The sequence below is a fragment of the Xenopus laevis genome, chromosome 9_10S, assembly GCF_017654675.1.
Source record: "Xenopus laevis strain J_2021 chromosome 9_10S, Xenopus_laevis_v10.1, whole genome shotgun sequence".
Lineage (NCBI taxonomy): Eukaryota > Metazoa > Chordata > Amphibia > Anura > Pipidae > Xenopus > Xenopus laevis.
The window spans coordinates 60929105-60944429 of record NC_054388.1 but is presented as its reverse complement, the minus strand read 5'-3'; the positions used below and the strand labels follow the sequence as shown (position 1 = coordinate 60944429).

General features: G+C 37.1%; 1 long non-coding RNA gene across 1 annotated transcript; it reads left to right on the top strand.

Moving 5' to 3' along the window:
* Nucleotides 1-728: 728 nt before the first annotated feature.
* Nucleotides 729-9613, top strand: LOC121398916. The gene is made up of 2 exons (XR_005964617.1): nt 729-1291; nt 9398-9613. It is a non-coding gene; the product is annotated as an uncharacterized LOC121398916 (long non-coding RNA).
* Nucleotides 9614-15325: the final 5712 nt, after the last annotated feature.

The following is a 15325-nucleotide window of genomic DNA, read 5'->3' as shown; positions in this document are numbered from 1 at the left end:
AAGTACTGTCTCTTTAAAAAAAAACTTTGACCACCTACTTCGCCACGTAAAACCTACCGAGCATCAATGTTAGCCTAAGGGGAAGGTCCCTATAAGCTTTGTAGCCGATTTGGGATCGAAGGAAAATCGTTCGATTAAAATCCTTCGAATCATTCGATCCTTCGATCGAACGATTTTTCCTTCGATCGTTCCATCACAGGAAATGCGGTAAATCCTTCGACTTCAATATTTGAAGTCGAAGGATTTTACTTCGACAGTCGAATATCGAGGGTATACCATATAATAAGAAAAAAGTAACTGAATAGTTAGTACTCTTTTAACAAAAGCACAATTTCAGGATCCATTCTTAATGTCATAAATAGAGGAAGGAGTTATTTATATCCTATATATAGTGAATAAAGTACCCCCTCTTGTAAAATATAAGGATATTATAAGTTACCGAGGAGTTTCATGACCATATAAAAACACGAGGCCGAAGGCCGAGTGTTTTTATACAGGTCATGGAACTCCGAGGTAACTTCTAATATCCTCATATTTTGCAACTGGGGGTACTTTATTTATTATAATACACAAATTTCAATGAGTCATGTGACTGAAATGACATCAGAACTCACCATTTATAACTGATGACATCAGAACTCACCGTTTATAAGGATATAATTTACAGGATATTCATGGCTTTTGTGTATTATATATATATAATCTACAGTCTGGTCAATTCCCTATGGGACCAGACTGTAAATTATATCCTTATAAACGGCGCGTTCTGACATCAGAACGCGCCGTTTATAAGCTAGAGACGTCACTTGCCGCTGCTTCTCTTTTCCTCCACTGCGTCCTGCTTCTGTAATTCGCTGGCTCAGCTTTTTCTTTACACGGCGCGCTCCTCCTGTGTCATAACTATGGCCTGTTTAAATCAGTCAGTGTAAGGTTCGGCTCTCCCTAGCCCCACCCCCTCCGTCTGGCTCCCGTCACATGATGCTTCTATCATCTCCCTCCCCTTCGCAAAGTGCCTCTCTGTCTCACTCCCCCTCCCTTCCACTCACCGTTTTAACTTTAACTTTCTACTCCTCCGTGTCTGCTCCTTTAGCTCCCCCTCCACGATGTCATTCCATTCTCCCTTACACAGTGAAACTCCGGTTTTGTTCCGCCTTTAGCCATCACTCTCTGTTCCTGAATTCTGTCACCTTCCTTTATTCACCCTCCCCCCCTCAGCTGTCTTTAACCTGCAACTGACGACGTCACTCAATGCAGGACAAGGAAAATGAAAATAGCAGATTGAATTCAAAAGGTACTTATCCCCAAAAAAAGTAACTACATGGAAAAAATTTAATCAGGGGGGGGGTAGGGCAAAATGAAACAGCCTCAAAAGTGTTATTTTGTACCACATAAAGCAATGCCAGTAAAACTCTGCACATACACAGCCACTGTAAGGCACTGTACATAAAAACTAGATTATAATGCATAATGTACCCCCTAATGTAATTTATAAAGATATTAGTAGTCACCTTGGAGTTATGTGACCTGTATAAAAGCACTCGGCCTGCGGCCTCGTGCTTTTATATGGTCACATAACTCCTCGGTGACTTATAATATCTTTATAAATTACAGTAGGGGGTACATTATCCACTATATATATATATATAGCCTGTGTTACACAGAACATATTCCTTTAACTTGCAACACCAAAAGATGCTTTCATTACAAATACCTGACGCATTTAAATATGCATGAGTCTGACCATTGTGATTTGTCGTTGAAGAATGGGGAGTGTTGGAATGATAAATCCCATTTGGTTTTCCCATTTTTCACTAGGAAAAAAAATGTTGGGTAATTTTGCAAAATGCTTAATGTTCTTGCCAATGATAAATTACCCTTTAAAAATATACAGACTTTGTCTTGTTTACAACTTGTAATTTGAAATGTGTATAGAAGAAACAAGGCGCTGGGTTTTTTGTCCCCTTTTCTTTAAACTTTGTTCTCCATATATAATACTCAGAGTCACAGCCTTATCAGCCTTGTCTTGTCAGAAAAAGCTTTATTCATAGGACTCAGACTTGTCACTTAAAGGACCAATTACAGCAAAATTGAACTTATAAATTATATATAATAAATATGTTATAATATTATTATATCTGTACAGCAACTGCAAGCAATTTCGTTGTAGACAGCCAGACAGACAGTTGGTATAAGGAAGGGTATGCTCTGTGTATCTTCAGTTATGACCCTTATCTGCTATGTAAAGTGAGACCATATTAAATGTGTTAGTGGAGATTAATAGAACATGGTTCTTTTGTATTTGCCTTTTTAAGGTACCCCTTCTCCTTGAGCTCAACGAATAGGGCTTCTATTGAACTTACTTTTCACTTTCCAATTCACTGTTCTATGGAGTCACTGTTTGCTGAAGAGAAGCTGATAAAAAAATTCCTGTTTACAGATAAGCCCTTTATATAATAAGCTCCTTATTACAAAGGTTGCAGCTTAGGGAAGGGACAAGGTCGTTTATTCAGAGCTCACCAAACAATTCATTAGGGGGAGAGGGAAAAAGAGTTCAGTGAAAAAGAAAAAAAACATTTATTTCATTAGTGCATTATAATAACAAAAGGTTGTGAAAATTTGATTTTTTTTATTTAAGAGGATAGGCAGAATAACTTTCACAAAAGTCCTACTCATTGTGTTAATTTTATATAAAAGTTGTGTTTCACTGTCCCTGTAAAGGGGTAGTTCGCCTTTAAAATAACCTTTAGGGGCAGATTTATCAAAGGTCAAAGTAAAAATTCGAATCAAAAAAATTTGAATTTCGAGCTAATTTGTGTGTACGTCAACTAGGGAATAGTCCAAATTCGATTTGAATTCGAAAAAAATTCGAATATCAAAATTTATTATGTACTGTCTCTTTAAAAATTCGACTTCGGCCATTCGCCGTCTAAAACCTGCCAAATTTCTGTTTTAACTTATGGGGGACCTACTAGACCCCCAGACCTCCTAGACCCACCTATTTGGAGTCAATTGGTGGACTTTGAAAAATCTAAGATTTTTTTTGGAAAAATTTCTAATCAAAGTTACTTCAATTCATATGATTCGAATTCAATCGAAAACGGACCTATTCGACCCAAAAAATAACCTTTGATTTTTTGATAAATTACTTTTTTAATTCGAATTTTGAAGTTATGGGAGTTCAAAAAAACTCCCATTACTTCAAAATTCGACCCTTGATAAATCTGACCCTTAGTATGATGGAGACAATCATATTCTGCAACAATGTTTAGACCTTGTGCATTGTTCAGTAGAAGTGAGGGAACAGAAGCATTTACCCTTATCACAGCTATATGGACATAAAAGAAGAGTGTTTGGATGCAAGTATGTTTCATAAATGGCATCAATTTGAACAACATTTTTGCCCATTACATTTGTCATATAACTGCTGTATTTCAGAGATGCGTTGCAAGCCACTATAGATGGGAGAGTATGTGTTCCATGTTTGCATAAGTTGAAAGTGTTGGAAAGTTGGAGTCCTTACCAGAAAAGGTTTAGGGGCAAATTCATCAAGGGTCGAATTTCGAGGGGTTAAATCCCTCGAAATTCGACTGGGGAATAGAATCGAATAGAATCGAATAGACAATTCGGGCGAATTTACGCGCTGGCGAATAGTCGAATTGGCGAATATTCGCCAGGCGAATAGGCGCTCGTTCGAATATTCGCTCGAAGGATTTTCATTCGATCGAATGCCTTTTTATTCGATCAAAAACTTGGAAAACAAGCCTATGGAACTTTCCCATAGGCTTTTAAAGCAATTCAGTGGGTTTTAGGTGGCGAAGTAGGCAGTCGAAGTATTTTTAAAAGAGACAGTACTTCGATTATCGAATGGGCGAATAGTTGCATCGTTATTCGAATCATTCTACTCAGGCGAATTTACGCCAATTCGACTATTCGCCAGCGCGTAAATTCGAAGTTTTTTTACTTCGAATCCTTCACTCGAAGTTAGTGAATCGGCCCCCACATGTTATTCTTGAATTTAATCAAATTATATTCAATCTAATATGTTACTTTTTTATATTTTAAGAGAAGAATGTTTAAAACAAAGAATTCATTGGAATTAAAGCTGCTTCAGTCCCTATTCCACGTTCAAAGACTGAATTGTTGCTATGAACATATTTACTGGCTTTTTGAATCCGCACTTCAGTATATAAAGGAAATCAAAGCTGCATTTGGATTTCCAATTTCTATTTGAATTCACATGAAAACCTACACATTCTCTGTAACATGCCAATTTATTACGCATTATCCGCAGTTTGTGAACCGCTGACCCCTAGTGTCTAATTTATCAAATATTTTTGAAGTGTGACATAGCAAAAGAAATGGCTTCATGAAGCACTTCAGTGGCTGACAGAAGCTTGAGTCAAGCAATTGAAGCAGCATGGTATTACAGGCAGTAAAATGACACGGTGCGGAATTGAGTACAATCAGCACAAGGAATGACTGACACACTTCACAGCAACAGGGCTGCAGGAATTGCAAGCAGCAATGTCATGGGGAAATAAAATCAAACCCCGCGCAAGCAAAGCCAAAGAGCACAACATGAATTTGCAAGTGCTCCTATGATTGTTTGTACTGCTGCAGGACATGGTTCAGATGGATGCACTTTGCTCGAAGACAAGCTGCACCGAAAAATAAAGCTGCAGGAATAGAAATTACAATTCAGTGTAATGTGTTCAAAATAATAGGTTTCCTAGATGTTTTTTATTTCCCCAATTTATCTACACTTTCCACTAAAGGATGAAACAAACTGAGATATGTACTGCAGACATATGGGCTTTAGGGCAGATACACACCTGTAGATTTGGGGAGATGAGTCGCCCAGCGACAATTAGCCTCTTCTTCGGGTGACTAATCTCCCTGCAATTTCTTCCCGTCGGCTAGAATCGAAATCACTGGTGGAATGGCACTTTGAGCGCTTTGTTTTCCGAAGTCGCCCAAAGTTTCCTCATGTGGCAACTTCGGCGACTTCTGAAAATAAAGCACTGACGGCGATTTAGATTCTAGCAGGCGTGAATGCAGTCGGGGAGATTAGTCGCCCCCCAAGAAGAGGCGATTTGTTGCCAGATGACTGAATCTCCCGCATCTCCACATGTGTCACTGCCCTACCACCATTTTGCTCTTGTGGTGTTAGAGCACAATTGCTGAGCTCTAACACCCCTGTGAAGTGATGAGACCTAGTGATGGGCGAATTTGCGCCGTTTCACTTCGCTGGAAGATTCACAGAAATGGCGCCGGCGTCTCGTTTGTTACGCCGGCCCCTTTTTTGACACCGGCGCCCGTTTTATGACGCCGGGCGAATTTTCGTGGGCGTTTCGTGAATTTATTCGCTGGCGGCGAATCGCACAAATTCGCCACGAATTTGCGCCTGGCGAATAAATTCGCCCATCACTAATGAGACCATCTTCTTGCAAGGATTAAAGGATAAGCAAGGATTAAAGGTTCAAACATAGTTTTTGTTCCATATTTTTGCATCTAATTTTCAGTTAACCTTTTTTTGCAGCAGAGAGCCCTGTAATTTAACTTTTTGGTAAAAGATACCAACCAACCATAAATCTGCACCTTCAATTTATTTTTTAGATTTGTCCATTTTTGTAAAATGCTTAAACTTTTACATTATGCAAAGTATCACTACAATTTGTTATCCAGTTCAGACCTGAAAAATACAATATTGTGTTGTTATTTTTATTTTGAGCTAACTAGGGCAAACAGGGAAATGAAAGCAACTCTATGTTTGGTCTCTTAAGTTTGAGACCCTTCCTTCCATAAGGGTCAGTTCAGTGGAAAGCATTTTACTGATTCCAGTCCCTCATATACAATAATAGATGGATCAGGCTATCCTGGTGCTTCCTGGACCCCCCAGGATACCATAAGGCATCTGGTGGTGACAATCAGTGCCTATTCCTTATATTTCCAGGAGGCTCAGACACTACTTTCTGATGTTCCTATTGTTTGACATTCATGCTGGTTGTCCAGTGCTGATGTCTGCCTATATACTTGCCATTTTTTTGCTAAGTTCCTCTCACAGTCAGTGATTTTCTAAGTCTACCAAGTGAAGGGGATATTAGTTTCTACAAGGCATGGAGGTGAAGCTCTAGGTGCAGATTTATGGTTGGTTGGTATCTTTTACCAAAATGGTTTGAGATTTTTTTATACAGGTAAGGTATATGTTATCCAGAAACAAGTTATCCATTAAGCTCAGAATTACAGGAAATACACCTCCCATAGATTCAATATTAATGAAATAATTCCAAATTTTAAAAATGATTTCCTTTTTCTTTGTAATAATAAAACAGTACCTTGTACCTGATGCCACCTGATGCCACCTAAAATATAATTAATCCTTACTTGAGGCAGTACAATCCCATTGGGATTAATTAATGTTTGAATAATTTTCAGTAGACTTAAAGTATGGAGACCCAAATTACAGAAAGACCCCTTATCCAAAAAATCCCATGTCCCAATTATTCAGAATAATGCATTATTACAATTCAGAAATCTGAGTTGAGAAAGCTAGAATTTGAAAAAAATAATGTTTGTGTAGCCTGCCCTGATTTTCTCCAATCACAAAAAAAAACCACAATCTCAGTTTTAATTAATAGGCCCAAAAGTCATTCTTACTTATTTTTGTTCTTTATTTGTTAGTATTATATGTTGTAAAATGTACATTCAGATTATTCATGACTAAATTTACATACAAACAGTAGCAAAATGTATATAGGGCACATCTAGTTCAAGTAAGATTCACTACAAGTTTAAAAAAAAGAAAAACGACACCAAATGAAAATTGTTTGCTTTTGTTGCACACTGTAGTTACAAGGTCTCCTTAATACTGATGAAAAAAGCTTAAAAAAAAAAAAAGGCAAAAACGACAGGGAGTGACTTTTCCCTCATTGATTATTTTGCAAGTTACAGTAGCAGTTGGTCCTCGCACAGAATGACAAACTGTAAATAACACATTATTAAAAGATCAATTGAAATGGCTTCCTCGTTTTAATCGATGGTCATTTAGAAATGTAAAGTTTGATTAGACCTTTAGATGCAGCTAGAGCAAGCCCGTTGTTATTTGGGGAAGATTAAAAGACCTGTGAACTTCAATTATTGCAATTTTAGCTTAGATAACCATTTGTTTATTGGATATTCTTTGCTCCATCTGGTTTCAGGCCTTACTATGTACAATCAAAGCCTTCTTGATACGAATTACATAAGGCAGGGCAGTGCTTTTTCTGGGGCTGCCATCCAGCACAAAAAAGCATAAAAGAATACACTGGTGTCCCCCTATCACCACTCATAATGATATTTAATTGAAAGTGTTCTCCAGAACTCAAAATGATAATAGATGGGCTTCCATGCAAAAATGCTTAAACATCTCACAAATAATGTGTTCAAATGGCCATGATTTGTATGTTGTTGAATTGGCATGTGTCTAGTTTTAAAGGTGGGAAGTGGTAACCCTAATAGATTTTTAAAAATCAGTCCCCATAGAGAAGGAACACCTGCCACAGCTATTAAAAGCAAGTCCTACTTTTATGCAAAGCAACATTGTTCATCAAAAAATGAATTCTTTCATGCTTACTTGGCACACAGAGAAGAGATTCATTGTGTATTTATCTTTCTATTCAGAGTTCAGACCCACATATATTTATCATCCAGTCTGTAATTCCAACACTGAACCTATCTGCATACTTTAACCAGGCCTGCACCTTAATGCCAGAGCCCAACTCCTTTGAGAGAGGAGATACAGGCATATCATAATCAGCAATGGTCCATATACAGTATGTGGCTCTCTTTTCTTAACCCAACCTGTCTGAACTGAAGCTGTCAGGCTCTGTTTGCATACTACACTTGCATTCATAAATGACCCTTTATACCTTCCTAAATACAAGTATACAACATAGTAACACTTAAAGGGATACTGTCATGGGAAATAAATCAGTTAATAGTGCTGCTCCAGCAGAATTCTGCACTGAAATCCATTTCTCAAAAGAGCAAATAGATTTTTTTATATTCAATTTTGAAATCTGACATGGGGCTAGACATTTTGTCAATTTCCCAGCTGCCCCATGTCATGTGACTTGTGCTCTGATAAACTTCAATCACTCTTTACTGCTGTACTGCAAGTTGGAGTGATATCACCCCCTCCCTTTTTCCCTCCAGCAGCCAAACAAAAGAACAATGGGAAGGTAACCAGATAGCAGCTCCCTAACACAAGATAACAGCTGCCTGGTAGATCTAAGAACAACACTCAATAGTAAAAACCCATGTCCCACTGGGACACATTCAGTTACATTGAGAAGGAAAAACAGCAGCCTGCCAGAAAGCATTTCTCTCCTGAAGTGCAGGCACAAGTCACATGACATGGGGCAGTTGGGAAATTGACAAAATGTCTAGCCCCATGTTAGATTTCAAAATTGAATATAAAAAAATCTATTTGCTCTTTTGAGAAATGGATCTCAGTGCAGAATTCTGCTGGAGCAGCACTATTAACCGATTCATTTTGAAAAAATTTTTTTTCCCATGACAGTATCCCTTTAAGTAACTTAAGTTAAAAAAATACACATGTCCATCAACCTTTTCCATCTATATACAACTACCTAACTGCTAGTTGATCTAGAGCAGTGATCCCCAACCAGTGGCTCATGAGCAACATGTTGCTCACCAACCCCTTGGATGTTGCTAGTGGCCTCAAAGCAGGAGCTTATTTTTGAATTCCAGGCTCGGAGGCACATTTTGACTGAAAAATAAAACAGATGTACTGCCAAACAGAGCCTCCAGTAGGCTGCCAGTCCACATAGGGGCTACCAAAAAGCCAATCACAGCCCTTATTGGGCACCCTAGGAACTTTTTGCATGCTTGTGTTGTTCCCCAACTGTCTTTACGCATCTGTAGATATACAATACAAAATGTCCTGTTCCTTTTTCAGCATCAAATATTCTTAGGAAGCTTCTAGCAATTCCCCTTGCATCCTCTTTACCACTGTAAGAGTAAAATGACTCTGTTCCATTATCTGCTAATGAATTTAATTTTGCAGGCTGGATTTGTCTGTTTTTCTCATTCCGTTAAATGACAGAACACTTGTCTGTGATACTGGGATGCTTGTTTCGCTAGTAAGGTCCTGTCTTATTAATGAATCATTTTTCAAACAGGAAGTCAGAAAGTTTCTAAAATGTTGTCATCATCATCATCATCTCAAGGATGCTAGGATGATGTACATCATTAAAAACAATCAAGGCTATGTGTAAACATAGCAATTTTTCCCAAGATCTAAAATTTACAGGGTTGTACTGATCTAGACCAAATTTTCAGCAGGCATGGATTTGTGCCGAAATTTCACACTTTGCCATCTGCTTTTCTTTTTCAGGAAACTACGGCAAAAATTCACCGCAAAAAAAAGCTGCCAAGACAAAACTGTCCAGAGACAAAAAAGTCACCATGAGAAAAAACACCCATTGGATTTAATGCATTTGGACAAAAAAAGTTGCCGCAAGAAAAATACCCATTGACTTTAATAAAAGTGAGAAAAAATGGTTGCACAAGTAAAAATAAATTCTGGTACCCTTTCCATGCCTTACTTATACACATTGTGGCAAAGTCTTATTTTATTAACCTCCGCACATAGGGAAACCATGCCCACCAAAGAGTTTCATGCTTGTGAATCCATTTACGTGCTTTACTTCTAAGTGCCCATGTGGACTGCTATATAGAGCCTAGGAACATTTGTGTTGTCTCACCCACATATATCCATGTTAACCAATATCACAAACATTGTTAGTCAATAATCTACAAATACCTTGAATTTGTAGATCAGAAATATTTTTGCCATGTCATTTATTTAGTAAATATTTCTTACATGTTTAACATATGTAGTGTATATATGTCTTTAATCGTGCTTGTTTTTAACTTTTAGGGCTTTAAGACAGACATTTTTTTCAGAGTTTTTTTTATGCTAAACACATTTGCTAAATGATTCCATTTTATTCTGCCTGGTTGTACTCATGAGCATTGCATTTTATTCCATTTGTGATTCAGTGCATTTGTTTAGATGCAGCATGCTGCATTGTCTTGCGCTCGACGTTCAGCTATCAGTAGAATAGACGGTCACATTCGGAATAGAAAAAAGCACAATATGCAAATTTTCTATCAAAGACGCACAAACAAACACCAGTGTGTAGGAGCCCTTACACTTGTGTCTTCGTTCATTATTTTAAGCTACTGGGGTAATTCATGAGCACAAACACAGTTACACTTGGCTGCAGTTGGTTGCATAACAAATCACACTGATTACTTGTACTGCTGTGTAATTGTGCTTGAATCACATTAAATGAAGCACATCTGCTTCAAATTTGGTGCATCGGTTTTAACTGCATCAGATGCATTGCCCTACTGTGACCACAATTATCATAGAATCATGCAAAAAAAGATCATGGGTTAAAAAACATCAGCATTGCACTCAAAACTGCACTTGCAGTCATAAATGACCCCTACTGATTCTGAATATTACTTCAGTTCTGGAAGTTCTATGGCTCATTTATTTGCATACAAGTCTGCACAAAGCAAATTGCAAGTCCTGTACTTAATACCCATCTTGTGCATCCTGAATGTCACACTCTATACATCACCATATGCAACTCATATGTGCGCCATTTTGAAAGTGCAAGAGTTTTCTCTATAGTTGGTGGCCAGATTGCAATCTGTGGGTTCTGGCAAATGCCAGAAGGGCTGCTATAAGGTGCCATAGAAAGTCACTATTTAGTGGGCTGTGGGGGGGGGGGGGGGCTGTTTGCACTTCTGTGTACCTGAAATGCCAGGGCCTATTGTAATTCTCAGTTCAGACCTGCCAGATTGTGAGGGGACAAGGTACATTGTGGAACACAATTGAATGGGTATTCAACACACAGCCTGTGGTGGACCCAATACATCAACCTCTACTGAGGAGTCCATGTACAAAAAATAAATAAAACAAGTAAGGGGGAGCACTGGACAGACAAGAAGGTATGAAAAATGCTGTTACTCATTTCCTGCACAAAGTTGAACACACAAGATGCTTGGTACCTTCCCCTCCCAATGTAAATGGGCTTTGTATTATACAATTAAAACAAACAAAGGATCCAAATTGGAATTAACAAATTAAGGAAAATAACTATTTAATACAGAAGAAAACTAAGAAATATAACTGTGAATTTAAGAGGCATATAATTCCCTAATATGGAGCTATTTTAATCTTAAATTGTTACATACAGTACTTTAAAACAGTCATTGTTTTAGTCAATATTTATGGAGATTATTTAAACATGCTCTCACATAAATAGCATAGCACCAGTTTATTTTGTAAAATATAAAATATTGGATTTTAATCGCTTAATAACAAAAAAGGGGAGGGCTTCTTTTATGTCTAAGGTTTATTTATTAAAGGCCAAGTGCATGCCTAGTTCATATTTCACCAGCTGAAGTGCAATATTTTTCAATGTAACAAGATTTATCAAGTCATTCTCTGCTTGATAAATCATCTTTAAAAATATGTTATACCTTGAGTCAGTGATGATGTGTAATATGAGCTGGGAGAATATCTCAACTAAGTGAATTGGCCTGACTTACTGAAGCATTTGGCTGAGATTGAGCTCTACTACTGTAAGTCATTATTTTTCAGTGACATGCCAATGTGTTTGCAGTTTGTGTGAGATAATAACTAGGGCCTTGTTGAATTTCTGTTCATTATTCTCTAAACAACAAAGAATAAGCCAGCCCTGCCAGGTCACTTACTTCCATATTTATTGATGCCATCATGATTAAGAATTTCCTGCAACCCAACATACATAGTTATAATTAGATAATTTCCAGCTTGCTACATTCTATACTTTGCTATACATGGCTGTGAGCATGTTGTGGGGTCAGTTTAGCAGTAGCGGTATTCCATAAATGTAATACCAACTCCTTAAGGGGGTCATCTCAAGTAGTGAAAGGTGAATTTGACCCATTTCACCAAAAATTCTCGAAAATGCATTTTAGCCTAAAGGTGACAAATTTTCATTTGATAATTTTTGACGCACTACAATTTTTTTTAACTTCTTAGAGTCTATTACATAAATTATGAAATTATAATTATGTTTATGTTTCCAACTGGAATTGCATTGTTCCATTCATTTTTACAAATTCAAGAAAAACCTGAATAATAATATAGCTTGAATGTTAAATTTACACCCCCAGTTGACCTACAGTATATAGCAGCTTGTTAGGTTTTTAGTTGCCATATTGTTTTCATTTGTATTTTCAAGTTTTTATTTTTTGAATGATGCATTCAGAAAGCTGGAATTCAAAAAAATTCATTGTTTTTTATTTTTTATTTTATTCAGGTGCTCTGTTTGAACAAGTGAGTCCAGTTTGAGAGATCCAAACCATTTCACCCAGCTATTCCCTTGGTTGTCGATAATGACACTAAAGTGGATTCTGTTTCTGTCAAGTTTTTTATAAAAATGCCTGTAAGCTTATTTACTTTTGAAAGTAATTCCATAAAGCCGCTTACCTATATTTCCTTTTAATCAAGTTTTCAATGGGGCTTACATTGGTCCAAAGCAACAACATTTTTCTCAAAAGAACACTTTATTGTAAAAGGTAACAAAATATTATTCTACATTGTATTTAAATTTTTGATCAATCTGCTATTATGATGGAGTTTTCTTTATATATTTTCTATAAAGTTTTGTAATTTTACGGGGGTATTATTTATTTTGTATTACTTATTATTATGCAAAAGAGGCTGTTAAGGCTGTTAACCAAGATATACATGACATTCTTCATTGTTTTTGTACCATAACCTCTGTTAGCTGCAGATAACTGTGCTTGCTTTATTTTGAATTTTGGTCAATTTTGTAATGAATTTGTAATCCATATTTTTGTAGTATCCCATTCAATAAGTTGAATGAGCACAGGCCTAGGATATTACTTATAACAAAGTAATATATAAGTGCATATCTACAACAAGTGAAGTCAATTTCTTGAAATGGAGAGCACATGCTTACTCAACTGTAGAAAATGTTAAGTATGCTTGTGGTATGCAATGGAGAGAAATGAAATTAAATGACATCTGAGGATAACATGTAAACTGCAATGGAGACTACAGTATTTCTCTTTTATTGCTGCCTCAGGCTACTGAACAGAAGCAACACAAATAAAACGAGCCACTTCCCTTAGTTCCAAATAAGAACAACGCCAAATTCCAGCATCTATTTTATGCTTCATTTGTTGGAACACATCAGTAGGATATCACAGAAAACTGCATACATTAGCAATTGTTATATTATATAACTAGAAGGATATCAAGAATATTTTTATGGAAAGTAGGGGATTTGCTTAGGTGAACACATTGTTGAAAGGAAGAATAAAAAACTTAATGGATGACTTGAAGATGATGTTTGATATTTTATTTGCTAGCAGCAGAAACCGCAATTCTTTTTGGGAGCAGTTTACTAAGGCGAAACAAATGTTTTTTGTGCTGGATATCCAGTGAAATAAAGGCCTTTTTTAATAAATAAAGTATAAAGTACAAGAATCCCATTCATTTAACTAAGGCTATCAAATCTGGTATTCTATGTCTGGCATTGGGTGTTCACAGAGTTTGTTCAGGTAACAGCTGAAAGGACATAAACCACTGTGCAAGTGCAGTGTGCAAATTGTGAATGTGCCATTAGTCATGGGCGAATTTAGACAAAAAATTTGGCAGGAAATTCGCGAAACAGAGAAAAATTTGTGAAACGCCGAAGTGTCACTTTTTGAAAATTTTTGCAGCAGTTTTGCGAATTTATTCGCTGGCGGCGGAATGCGGGAATTCGCCCCAAATTTGCATCTGGCGAATAAATTCGCCCATCACTATGTGCCATGTTTTTACTCAAAATACAGCACTTTGTCCCAAAACTCCAGTATACAATAATAATGACCACAAGGGGAAGTTTGGTAAGTGTATGGTAAAAATGACAGTGATATCATTTTTAGAACTGTTCAAATAACCAGCTGTGGGAACCTTGAAATTACAATCTTGAAAGCTCGTATCACTTGAGTCAATAGGCATGCAGTTCAGAACAGGAATTGGAATGTATGCACCAGCACCAGTTGTATCCATGTTATCCAACTGTGGCTGTGGTGCTAATTGAGCCTTCATAAATTTTAGGCTCTGGTGATTAGTGAATCTTGATTGATTAATAAAAAAGCTACTTTGCTGTAAGGCAGTAGTGTGTATGGCGAGGAACAACAAATTTCTAGTTTTCAGCCTCAATACTTTGCTTAGTAGATTCACATGACCTTTGGAAGCCTACAAGGGTGTCAAAATGCCTGTTATTGTAAACTGTTGTGAGGGCTGTATGTAGGGATGCACAATATACAATGCACAATTAGTGAATGAATTCTTGCAATCCCTTTTTTAAGAATTAAGAATTTCTTGTCCCTAATAAATTGTTACGGGAATGGTGTACAATGTTTCCGTTAGATAACCAGTAAGAAAAATTGAGAATATATCAAGATAATCAAATCTGACTGCACTAAAAATATACAGTTACACTAACCATTATTATAAAGTATACTGTGTATATTTTGCTGCGAACATGGACTGGGTAGAAGAAACATGTCTAGGACTAAGATGGGATGCCAGGACTGAATTCTTTGTTATGGTCTAATCTTTTCTCTACCACAAAAGCTTATGGATGTGAGGATTAGGTGCACATACAGTACCAATTGTGCTGCCAGTATCATGTTCAGAGTGTCTGAAATAATATACAGGGACCCTTGCCTCCCTGGCCATCCTTTGCTGTGCTCTATGCATGACAGGTTTATGCATGGCTACTTGTCACACCAAAACTGATATTGCAATAAGTATATAGGGTAATGTAACAAAAAGCACAACTTTTGCCCAGGTATCGTGGCTTCTGCTAGTTTATTTTTTAAACAGCTGAATAGTAAAGGGTACCGACTGATTACTGTGGAGTATTGACTTTGACAGACTTGCTGGGATGGTCACCAGAGCTCAACCCTATCAAGCTCTTGTAGAAAGTGCTTCACCATAAGGTCAGAGAAAAATAACCTAAACCTCTGGGAAAAGTTACAGAGGTGTGTTTACACTTCCATGTAATGGCTTCAAAAACTGACAGAAAGTCAGGGAAGTCTTAGGACTTAACAGAAGAGTTGCATGATTTGTAATAGATGTTATTTGCACAGCCAAAACTAACAATGTGCAGGAGGAAATCTAGCAACCACTATAATGGACACAGTGACATGTTCTGCAAGATGTTCTAATGGGAAGAGA